Here is a 12,752-nt window from a genome sequence, read left to right as displayed (position 1 = left end):
CATGATTTTTTTTTTTTTTTTTAATGATAGTCACAGAGAGAGAGAGAGAGAGGCAGAGACACAGGCAGAGGGAGAAGCAGGCTCCATGCACCCGGGAGCCCGACGTGGGATTCGATCCTAGGTCTCCGGGATCGCGCCCTGGGCCAAAGGCAGGCGCCAAACTGCTGCGCCACCCAGGGATCCCTAAACATGATTTTTAAAATAAGTTCTTAAACTAAGTCTCTTTTCTCTCAAATAAGTTTCAGTATATTTCTTGCAGGTTATATACCCTATGACATCTCAGAAGATAATGAAAACAGGAGATTGAGGAAAAAGGTGAGGAATTAGAGAGGCAGTTTTCACAGATTTTATGTAAAGTAATAATAAAATGAATTTCATAAAAATAGTCTCACAAAAGGCTCATCCAGTATGATTTCTCTTTCACTGACACTGACTTTGGCTCCTTTGAATAAAGATTTGGTAACTGAACACTCTGGACCTGATAATAAATATGTAATCATTTGAAATGAAATGCTATTTTTAAATCACTAAAAGATTTCGATATTCTGTACTTTTTTTCCAAGAAAATTCCATAAGGCCTTACATATTTTTGAGAGAAAAAAAAAATCACCTTTTTAATTTGACCCTTTAATGTGCTTTGTGTATTTAACTCCCTCAGTTAAAACCTGTTTGTAGGTTTTAAAAACCTACAAATAAAGTCATGCTAAAATATTTGGCATTTGAGGCCTAAGAAATCCTCATGAGTCATTTAAAAAGTTTCTAATGAAACCTACATATTTGGATGTGTTCTATCTGTATACCATCAATCATTTCATGTATAGTCATGTGATTTAACACAATGTGACTGATGAAATCTCTCAGGAGCAGATGTAACTGACAGGACCTAAATTGATGTTTTATGAAAATGTACTCTGAATATGCCTGAAAAGATGCCTTTGATATGGCAGCAGGCATTAATGTGCTATCTTTATAACTTATGACTTAAAAGGTTATATCTCTAGAGAAGGCACGATCTCAAAATAACAGGAATGGTTTAATTCTTTCCCGATGCTCCCATCTTGACTCTTATTAATTTCTTTTTTTCCATAGGGAAAATATTCATCTATAAAAATAATCATTTGAATTCTCCTATCCCTTAGTTTCACCTATTAGTCCTTTTCTTTCTGTACTGATTATTTATATGAATATAGGTATTTTAAACTTCAGGCCTATAAAAGTGAATTAGTACCCTATTGATCTTCTGAGTCTTGCTTATGTCCTGTCTTAAATATTCTATATAAAAATTATACACAGTAATACCCTGATTATACCTTCCACCTCAAAACTTACAAAGGTCTTCTACATCAGTTTCCATGAAAAAATAAGGGAAACAATCCTGTTGACAAGACACTCATATACCCTAGTGGACGTCAAGAATTGTGGGGGATGGAGGGATAGATCCATGTATATTTTGAAACTGAATTAAGCCATGTTTATGTAACAGAAAGGCAACTTTTTTTTAGAAAGGTAAATATCATTAAATAAAGGTATTCTTTTTCTTTTGAGAATCTCTACGGATTTGTGTAAGAATGTGAAGACCTGGATATGAGTTTGGGAATTGAGAGAGCTGAGTTGCTCTATGTGTTAGATTTGTAAGAAGTCAAAGTTCATAAAACATCTCAGGAGGGAATGCAAGAGGCTGAGCCTGAGAAACATGGAAGAAGACTATAATCTGAAGCAAAGAAACCGAAGACAGAAATATGAAAAAATTAATAACAGGTATATAAAATATTTATATAAATGTATACTCATTTTTGTGAAAAGCTTCATTCATTTTCATTGTTTAATATCACAATGTACAGTACCCATTTTCTGACTGTAGGGAAATTATTCACCCATTTTGCTACTGATGGATGTTTAGGCTGTTTCTTTTTTAAAGATTTTATTTACTTATTCATGAGAGACACAGGCAGAGGGAGAAGCAGGCTCCATGTGGGGAGCCCGATGTGGGACTCAATCCCAAGACCCTGAGATCACAACCTGAGCCTAAGCCGGGTGCTCAACCACTGAGCCACCCAGGTGCCCCATTGTTTCCAATTTGAAATTACTGTTAATAAAACTTCTACAAACATACTTGTACATATCTTTTCATGGGTATTAATACTATTTTTGGAATAGACTGGTAAGTGTTAGGGAATACATATGTTTAGCTTTAGTAGATATTTTCAAACAGTTTTCCAAAGTGGTTGCAGCAATTTATATTCTCATTAATAGTGTAAGAATATTCATTCCTTCTGTTCCATATCCTCATTAATACTGGGTAATATCAGACATGAGACTGAGTCATGCTGATGGCTGCATTTCTCACATGAATAATGTTACAGAACTTTCCTTGTTTGTTTATTGGCCATTTTGAAACTCACATTTGCAAAGTTCCTGTTCAAGTTTTTCAACTATTTTTAATGAAGTTGGCATATTTGAAAAAAAAATTCAGTAGAGGTTTTCAGATATTTTGGATATGAAATCTTTTCAGATATATGTACTGTTAATATCTTCTCCTAACCTGTAATTTGCATTTATCTTAACTTCTTCAAGTTGACTTTGATGTACAGTTGTGCTTAATTTTATTGGAGTCTGTTTTATCGTTACTTCTTTTGTTATTGACTTTGTATCTTAAAAAAATCTTTGTCTATATCAAAAACATAAGTATTCTCTTGGATATTCATTTAAATGTATAAAAAGTTTAAAAGAACACTGGAGACATATAATTGGTTCAGTATCAATTTTGGGAAACATCAAAGAGCCACACTGAATTGCAGTCAGAAGTCAGGTAGCCCTGTGTATGTGTCGATCCGTTTCTGTGTACATCATTCTGTTATATTGCCCCATTTTATCTGAACTTGTATTTATATTTACACTAATATATGATGTCAATGATTACAGCTTGATTTTTAAAATTCTTTTAAAGATTCTATTTATTTATTCATGAGAGACACAGAGAGATAGGCAGAGACTTAGGCAGAAGGAGAAGCAGGCTCCTCAAGGGGAGCCCTACGTAGGAATTTGATCCCGGGACTCTGGGATCACTCCCTGAGCTGAAGGCAGATGCTCAACTGCTGAGCTACCCAGGCGTCCCTGATTATAGCTTTATAGTAAGATTTAGTATATTAGTTAGTATAATAATACTTCTTTCCTTCTATAATGTCACCTTGGCTATTCTAGGTCTTTTGTATTTCCATATAAAATATAAAGCCAGGTCTCTCTCTCATACACACATACCTGTCAATTTTTTATTGATATTATATAGAATCAATAGAGCTATTTGGATAGAAACTTTAATATATTGACTTAAAAAAAAACATAGTGGATTCCTTTTGTTTAGATCATCACTGATTTCTCATGTCAATGTTTTATAATTGTGGATGTTTGCATACCTTTCATTATATGTATTTTTAGCTATTAAATATATTTGACTCTATTACACATTTATATTTTTCATATTCAATTGTATTTAGTTGCTAATTGACAGAATTTCATTTAAAATACTAACTTTATGTCAAGAAATGTTGCAAAATTTACTTATTTCTAAATATTTTTGATTCTTTGGATTTTCCACATACACAATCATGCCATATACAAATATGAGACACCATTGCTTGTATGTGTGGAGAAAATCGTAGATTTTTCTTTTATCCTCTTAGAACATCACATTAAATGGTTTCTGAAGTGTAAAATGATTTTCATTCCTAGAATAAATATAACTTGATCATGGTATATTATCCTTCTTATAGATCACTTTATTCTATTTGTTAATAGTTTATTAATGATATTTGTTTCAAGGCTCACAAGAGGTATATGACCTTATTTTCCCTCTTTAATGTGTATTTAAGGTTTTGATATTCATTTATGCTTATCTTATAATTGTTTTCATTTTTTTATGCTCTGAAAAACTTCAGAATTTTATTAATTTATCCCTTAGTATTTGCATAGATACGCTACTGAAGCCATCTTACCTGGAATTTCCTCTTTGTGAAGGTTTAGAATTATGGATTCATTGTTTTAGCAGATATGTGATTATTTATATTTTCTATTTCTTCATGTGCCAGTTCTATTAAAAATGTTTTTCAAGTGATTTCATCTATTTCATCTAAACTTTCAATATATATAATCTATAATCTATGTTTTATTTTTTCTATAACTGGATATACTAGGAATTTATCAACTTTGATAATTTTTCAAAGCTTTATTGATTTCTGTTTTATTTTAAATTGATTACTTATTTGCTGTTATTGCTATTTTTAGCCTTCAATTTATTTTAGTCTAATTTATTTTATTTTTCTAGCACCTTGGAGATTTAGATATTCATTTAAATATTTTTACTCCTCTAATATATGCACTTAAAGCTATAAATTTCCTCTTATTACTACTTCAACTGTATTTTTACAAGTTCTTTTTTTTTTTTTTTTTACAAGTTCTAACTTTGAATTTTCATTATTCAGCTATAGTTTGGTATTGTTTTTTTTTTTTTAAGATTTTATTCATTTATTTTGAGAAAGAGAGAAAGAGAAAGAGCACACAAGTGAAGGGAAGGGCAGAGGAAGGGAGAGAATCTCAATCAGAGTCCACGTGGAGCAGAGAGCCCAACATGGGGCTCAATCTCACTACCCTGGGATCATGAGCTGAGTCAAAATCAAGAATCTACACTTAATTGAATGAGCCACCGAGGTGCCCTTGTTCATTACTTTCTAATATTTACTCTAATTTCTTCTTTAAGACATTGATTATGCAGAATACTGCTTAATTTAAAAACATTTTCTAGGAAAATTTCTCTAATTGAGTTCTAATTTAATCTTGCTGTGGTCAAAGAACATAGCTGTATAAATTCAGTTCTTTGAAAACTGTCAAAACTCTGTTTATGGACAGCATATGGTCTATTTTGGAAGATGTTCTCTATGCATTTTATTTTATTTTATTTTATTTTTTTAAAGATTTTATTTATTTATTCGTAGAGATGCAGAGAGAGAGAGAGAGAGAGGCAGAGACACAGGCAGAGGGAGAAGCAGGCTCCACGCAGACAGCCTGATGCGGGACTCGATCCAGGGTCTCCAGATCACGCCCCGGGCTGCAGGCGGCGCTAAACCGCTGCATTTTAAAAGAAGATTTCTCCACTCTAGATGTGTTTGATCTCCATATTTTCTCAGCCTTGAGAAATCTCTGAAATCTCTGGTAGATATTCCAAGCATATCATGGCTCTTCTCTGTTAAATTTTTTTGTAAGTTCACCTTGTACATACAATAATAGGGGTCAGCCAAGGAACTATGAAAATTCTCACATGAATTTATGCAGTTACTTTTCTGCAAATCTCTCTCTAATGAATCCTGGCCCCAGAAAGAATCCAGAGCAACAAGACAGCTCAGCCTCCAATCTGTGTATCCTCTATTCAGAAAGAGAGTTGTAACTTGAAATCCCTATTCCATAATTATCTGGAAAATGCTCTCCTGGAGAAAGTCCAAGTTCATATAGGGAATCACTGACTGTTTCCCTTCTTCCTTTGCTCCACTGACTGTAGACTTACCAATTGTCCAAATTCTTTAAACAGTTGTTTCTATAGTATAGTGATCCTTGAATAATTAATAACAGAATTAAGTATGATTCCAGTTATTACATATTGGTCATAACTGAAAATATTTTCAAAAATTTTAAAGTAGGAAAATAATAGCATTGTTTATATCCTTTATAGTAATAATCCAAAAAGAGTCATAAATATGAGTGAATCAGGAGGAAGTGAAAGTTTTCTGGAACAAACTATTTGGATAAGTAAGAAATACTGAGATATACTGTATAGGTAAAGTGGTTATGAAAAAGGATAGTTAAAAAGAGTAAGTGGACGGAAAGTAGATGTTGTAGTGAGAAATTCTCTAGTTGAAATAAGCAGTAAAGTCACCAATTTGATGTGATAATGTGAAAGGAAGTACTGAAGTTTGATGAAAGAGAATAAATTATGAAATAATTAACTGAAAAGTGAAAATGTGAATATCCAAATTCAATGCAGTCTAATTGCCAGCAACGTAAGGGCTTGTTTGAGGTTTTGATCACGAAAGATGAAAGAAATTCATGTGTTTTTCTCAGCTATGTTCACCTGTGTAAGGACCTATGAAGAGAATTTTGGGTTTAACCAGGACTGCGATTTAACCTTTTCAGTATTACAAGGCTAGAAAGAATTTACGAGCTTTAAGTGAGGAGGTGATTATGATCTTCCTTGAAGTGTAAGATAAGCAAGGAGGGAAGGAAGAGTATGAAGAAGGTCATAGACAAGGTCATAGATGGTGAAAACCAGAAAGGATCTAAGGATTAAAGAAGGTTCAGATTTGTTTGAGGATTGTTTAAGTTGGGCTATTAGAGGAAATGAGCTGGAAAATAGGAGGTAATGATCAGGATATGGCACTTAAGTTGAGATAATATATACTCTGCATCTTTTTTTTGTCTACTGACATTCACTAGAACACATCGTATACACAGTTGACTTAAACGGGGTTTGTGGTGTGTGTGTGTGTGTGTGTGTGTGTGTGTGTGTGTATGAGTGCGTGTACACATGCATGCATGTAAAAAGAAACTAAAGGGCTAAGTTTTATAGTTGCGTACATGTAGTGGAGAACAAAAATAGCCTAAATGTAATGGCATATGATTGCTAAACTGAAAGGAATTTAGCAGAAGCAGGATTTATGAGCCATACATAATTATAAGAACATATGCCTCTTGGGAATTTTCTGATATCGTGTAGAGGGCAATGCATATTTTAATATTGCTATAATAAAAGTCTCAGGACATTTTATTTCTATCTCAAAGAGATTCAGTTTAGCTTATATCTGGAGTATATTTGGAATTTCCAACTGATCCATCAAAGTGAGTCACGGTACTTTTGAACAATTAAGCCCAAATGATGAGACAGCTATAATTAAAATAATGCCTTCCAACAATAATTACATCACCTGTCAAATGATGTTTTCTAAAAACTCAGTGGAAGGGACCTCAGCTTCATCTACTACTCTGTGTATGTCTTCACTAAGGACATAAAGTCAGTGTTGAATACTATCGAGAAAATTGTCATCCTGAACATTTTTACCAGATTTTATTGAAGAGATTTTCAGTTTCATTACTTAATAAGATATTTTCATGGTGGTTTTGAGTGAGATTTTAAAAATAATACTTAAGATATTGTTTGTGTAATATTGGGTTGCAGAGAAAAATGTTGGCTACAGTAAATATAAAAGCTCAATTATCCTGGCCACCAAAAATATAAAATATAGGCAACAAGTTTTAAAAAGACAAATAATACAGTTTTTAAAAAGACAAATAATACACTAGAATATATGTTTAACACAGACAGCAAGCAAAAAGCAGCATCTCTAATACACAATAAATGACTATAAACTGATTCAATAAAGGCATCTCACATTATAAAAGTGAATAATTTGATGAGTATAGCAATTGTACCTGTGTGAATGATTTTGAGAGTTTGGTATATTTTTTATGAATCGCAGTAATGTTTAACATTGTTCTATCTATGTTTTTTGGATTATGTCCCTTACCTATTCACTTAAAAAATATTTTATTTAGTTATTCAGGAGAGACACAGAGAGGCAGAGACAGAAGTAGGCTCCATGCAAGGAGCCGGATATGGGACTCCATCCCAGGACTCCGGCATCACGCCCTGAGCTTAAGGCAGATGCTGAATTGCTGAGTCACCCAGGCGTCCAATTACCTATTTACTTTTGAGTTTTTGTGCTTTTGTTATTATCTTGTAAAGGGTATTTTTACATACATTTTCAGTATTTTTTCAATTTTGTATTATGACAATCTATTCTGATTTGTATTCCCATCATCTTCTCATTTTATATAGTGTGTTTGTTTTTCCTTATAATAGGAAGTTGAAATTCAATTCATCTGTCTTCATAGGGATTTTTCTTGCATTTATATTTCTTGAAAAGTCCTTATATTCCCTACTTATCTGACATGTCATTAAAATGCTATACACACATACGCTCTCATTTCTATTCCATGGGTCAGTTTATCTACCCCTGTGCCTTTTCATACCCTGTTACTTAGGATAGATTCATAACAGGTCTTGACATGTTATAACTCCCTGCTTTTCATTTAGAATTATACTAGTTACCCAAGAAAAACTGTAATACTTATTAAAGAATACATGTACAAAAATATCTATAGAAACATTATGCAACAACTGCAAAAAATAAGAAACAACCTAAATACACAAAAATTGATGAAGAATAAACTGAAGACTCAGTGGACTATTATATAGCAGTCATAATGAATGAATCAGAGATATGTGCAAATACAATGGTTAATTTTATGCATCAATGTGGCTGGGCAATGTTGCCCAGTTGTTCTGTCAAACACCATGCTCGATATTATTGTGATATTACTTTTTAAGAAGATTAGAATTTACAATCAATTTAAGTAAATCAGATTACCCTCCATAATTTGGGTATGCTATTCAATCAGTTAAAGCCCTTAAAAGCAAAAACTGAGGTTTCTTAGACAAGAAGAAATTATGCCCCTAGACTATAACATAGAACTCCTGCCTGAGTTCAGCCTGCAGGCCTGCCCTATGGATTTCAGACTCAATATTGCAAATTCAACTCTTACCTCAATTTCCAGCCAGCCAGCCTGCCTTACAAATTTCTGAATTGTCTGCCCTTGTGATCACATGGGCCAATTCCTTAAAATAAATCTCTCCTTCCTGATATATCCTATGGGTTCTGTTTCTTTGGAGAACACTGAAAAAATATATGTGGTAAATCTTAGAAATAACAATATTTATGAATAAAATAAAAGACTCTGTTCACAAAAGAAGAAATGTAAATGACTGATAAGTTTAAGAAAAGATATTCACGAGTGGCTTTTAAAAAAGCAAATAAACTCAACAATAAAAGAACCATTATTTTTATAACGTCAAAGGATAAAACAAAATATAATAGAAACAACAAAAAATCCAAGCAAACAAAATATGACATTCAATATCATCTACTAGTGTGAGAAAATCAGGAAAATATGAAAGAAATATTTCCCTCCATTGCTAAGGATACTGTGAATTATTACACTTTTGTTGAGAATGATTCTGGCATGATCTCTTAAAATTAGAAATCAGTCTATGTTTTAAGCCAACAATTCAACTCCATTAAAATAAAAAACAAGACGGTAGGCAGCCCGGGTGGCTCAGTGGTTTAGAGCCACCTTCAGCCCAGGGCATGATCCTGGAGACCCGGGATCGAGTCCCACTTTGGGCTCCCTGCATGGAGCCTGCTTCTCCCTCCGCCTGTGTCTCTGCCATTCTCTCTCTCTCTCTCTCTCTCTCTCTTTCTCTGTGTGTGTGTGTGTGTCTCATCAATAAATAAACATAAAAATCTTAAAAAAAAATCAAGATAGTGGCTGAATAAAATATATTTATCTACTCTGTTAGATTATGCTAAAACTACTTAAAAAGTGGTGATGGGGGTATAAGGGAGGTGGTAGCAAATTTATTCATATTTTTCTTATACATATGTATACTTTAGACAAGTAGCACTAAGAATTAACTTTAAATTAAAAGTAGTAAGAATTTCATACAGGATTACTAGAATATATTTAGGGAAATTAGTCTAATTGACTATTAATTTGTTATTAAAGAACAGAATGTTCAAATATGTTCAAATAAATTTTGATTATCTTCCCTACCAATAAAAAATTTAGAAAGTATTCCCATACTGAATATGTATTTATCTATACATTTTTATTTTTCCTCCTTACATTGTTTAAAAGTTGTTAGTCTCTCTGAACATCCCTTTTTTTGTTGTTGTTGTTTATTATCATTTTTAGAATAAACAGTTTCTGGAGGAAGAAGCAGAAATAAGGAAAATTATAGGTTGCTCAGATTGGGTAATACAGCTGCCAGTAGGCACCTTATCATTCAGGTGTGTTATGTTTTCTCTAAATCAACACAAAACATTTTAAGCTTTTATGACACTGTGACTTCAGTGCTCATCCATCCTAATGCAAAGTCTTTTGGCTGTACCTATTTGAATAATATTTAAGAAGATATTTATTTTTAAATACTGGGTTTAGATAGGAGCTTGACCAGAAAATAATTAGATGTGTTAGTTTTTTTTTTTTTAAGATTTTATTTATTTATTCATGAGAGACACAGAAAGAGAGAGAGAGGCAGAGACACAGGCAGAGGGAGAAGCAGGCTCCATGCAGGGAGCCCGATGTGGGACTCGATCCTGAGTCTCCAGGATCAGGCCCTGGGCTGAAGGTGACGCTAAACCGCTGAGCCACCGGGGATGCCCAGATGTGTTAGTTTTAAAGCTATTCAAATATTTTCTTTAAGTGGATTCCCTCCATGGGTTAAATGTTTTAATTTGTATTATATTAATTTTATTTCAGTTACATGGAAAACAAGTCTCTAGTTTTTAATATTAAAACCATATTAGCCTTGACCTTCATTTAGTTACTAAAAGAATCCCCCCAAATTATTTTTAATATAAAAGCCTGTTTGAAAATGGAAAATATGAACAGTATCCTAATATTTGTCTGAATTCTGAAAGTTACAAAAACAATTATATATGGTGAGGAAAAGCAATGTCAAGTACACAGACCACTGAAGGGGTTCAGAACAAGTCTTCACCAAATGTGCCGCTTTGGCATGCAGACTATTTTGAGCTGAAGGCACCAGGACCCTGCAGATTCAAGTGAAACCTTTGTCTCTCTGTAAGTATAAAATTTTAGATAGAGGGCCTGGGCCAGGAAGAGAATAATCACTGGAGATAAGTACAAAGAATATGGGCTAGGAACAATAAGCTGGGGTAGAGGTAAGAGAGATCAGTAGGGCCTGGAGATCAAGTTCCTCTCTGTTTCATATTATTTTTGCATAGCATGACAAATATTTGTTTACCTAATATTTGCTATTCCCATCTTCCTAAGAATTATTGTCCTCTCCTTTGAAGTCCCAGATCCCTACACCCTTACTCCTTAGTTCAGAATAGCATATTAGGTCTCATGTTCTTAGGGGGTCCCATATGCATATAATTAAACTTGTTTTTCTTCTGTTACCATGTCCTATGTTAATTTGATTATTAGATCAGCCAAAGAAGTGAGAAGGGTAAAGAAAAAAATTTCCTCAACACTTCAAATATTTTTTTAAAGGTTGTGTCTTGAAACATCATCATTAAATAAATAAAACAGCGCAATTATGTAATTAGCAACAGGTTACACAATATATTTGTAACAACTACCTACATCATTGTTTTGGGTAAACATGCTTTTCTATGAAAATATTATTATAAAGATGACATAGGTGAATGAATGCTTCAAATAAAGAAATAAATTATACATTTCCAATGTCAAATTTTAATAGTTTGATTAGGAAAACACTGATCTGAGACTAGCATACACGGCTAATGAGAAAAACATAATAGGGAGCTTTTGTTTAGAGCTGAAACATTCTTGCTTTCAATTGATAGCCAGAGACAAGATTGATCCCACAACAGATACATCCCTGTACTAGAATTTATGGAAATTGACTCTTTTCTCCCTCACTTATCTTATGGGCAATTTGCTATGCATAATCCTGCTACCCTAGCCCCAAATATATAGAATCTTCTTCAACTCTTCAAAATCACACTTATACGAATATGTGTGAGTGTGTGTGTTTACATTAAGAAATTAAACTTATAATCATTACAAAATATTTATTTTTGTTGTTTTACCTACTACAAAATGACTTAGAAGACTTTGGGTTTAAGGGCTACATAAACACAAAGCATTATGAACAATTACAAGCCTGATGTTCCTTTCATCTAACACTTTTCTTCCCCAGAGATAGTCAATTTAGGAAATTGAACAGTTCGACTCACATACTGACAAACAGATAGCTGATTCTGCCTAACGTAAAAAGTTGTTTTCTATGCTTTGTTTCAGTTTGATAATTCAGAGTCAATGGCATGAAATGCTATGAAATTTTATCCTGAAGGTCACATTCCAGTCTTTTATGAAATTAAACCAATCGTTCAAATGGAGAAAAGTAGGTTTCTGAACAAATAGCTTTGTCTTCCTGCAAATCTCATGAGAATTTGTTCATGCTGACTCCTTATCTTAACATGTAACACAATCGCCAATTAGTGTCAAAGTTACTGGAGCCATCGCATTCCCAACTACATTAACCTTATGTACTGGTTCAAGGAAAATGCAATTATTCTTCTTCTAAACTAATCACTAATTTCAAAGTTATTATTAACTAATTTAATCTTTAAATTGGTATAACCTATCAAACTCTGTATTAAATTTATTGCTGAAAGAAGAGTATTTGGATATATGTGCTAAAACCAAAGCAAGTGGAAAATAGGATTATCTTAAATTCAGTTGCACAGAAACCATGCTTTTAACCTTGTCCAGGTCAGAACCATTGGAAGAAAAAAAAAAAAGACATTATTCATGTCACTGAAGACTAGGGGTAATTTTTCTAATTCCCTGGCATATTAATGACCAACAATGAGTGAGCCCCTTAAGTACCTCATTTATTGTCTTAAATATGAAAATGTTTTAGAGATTAGAGAGGAAATTGTTTGAATTAATTAACTGAACTGGCGCTCAAGGGATCTAGTACAAGATTTTCAGACAAAAGCTGGGAATTTACAATAATGACATTTCTTTCATGGTTAGAAAATATAGCACCAGTGGGATTTGGAGGCACTCTTAACATTTTAGCTGATGTCTGT

The sequence above is a fragment of the Canis lupus genome, chromosome 11 (assembly GCF_048164855.1).
Source record: "Canis lupus baileyi chromosome 11, mCanLup2.hap1, whole genome shotgun sequence".
Lineage (NCBI taxonomy): Eukaryota > Metazoa > Chordata > Mammalia > Carnivora > Canidae > Canis > Canis lupus.
The sequence above is the reverse complement of the archived record's forward strand: the minus strand, read 5'-3'. Positions refer to the sequence as shown.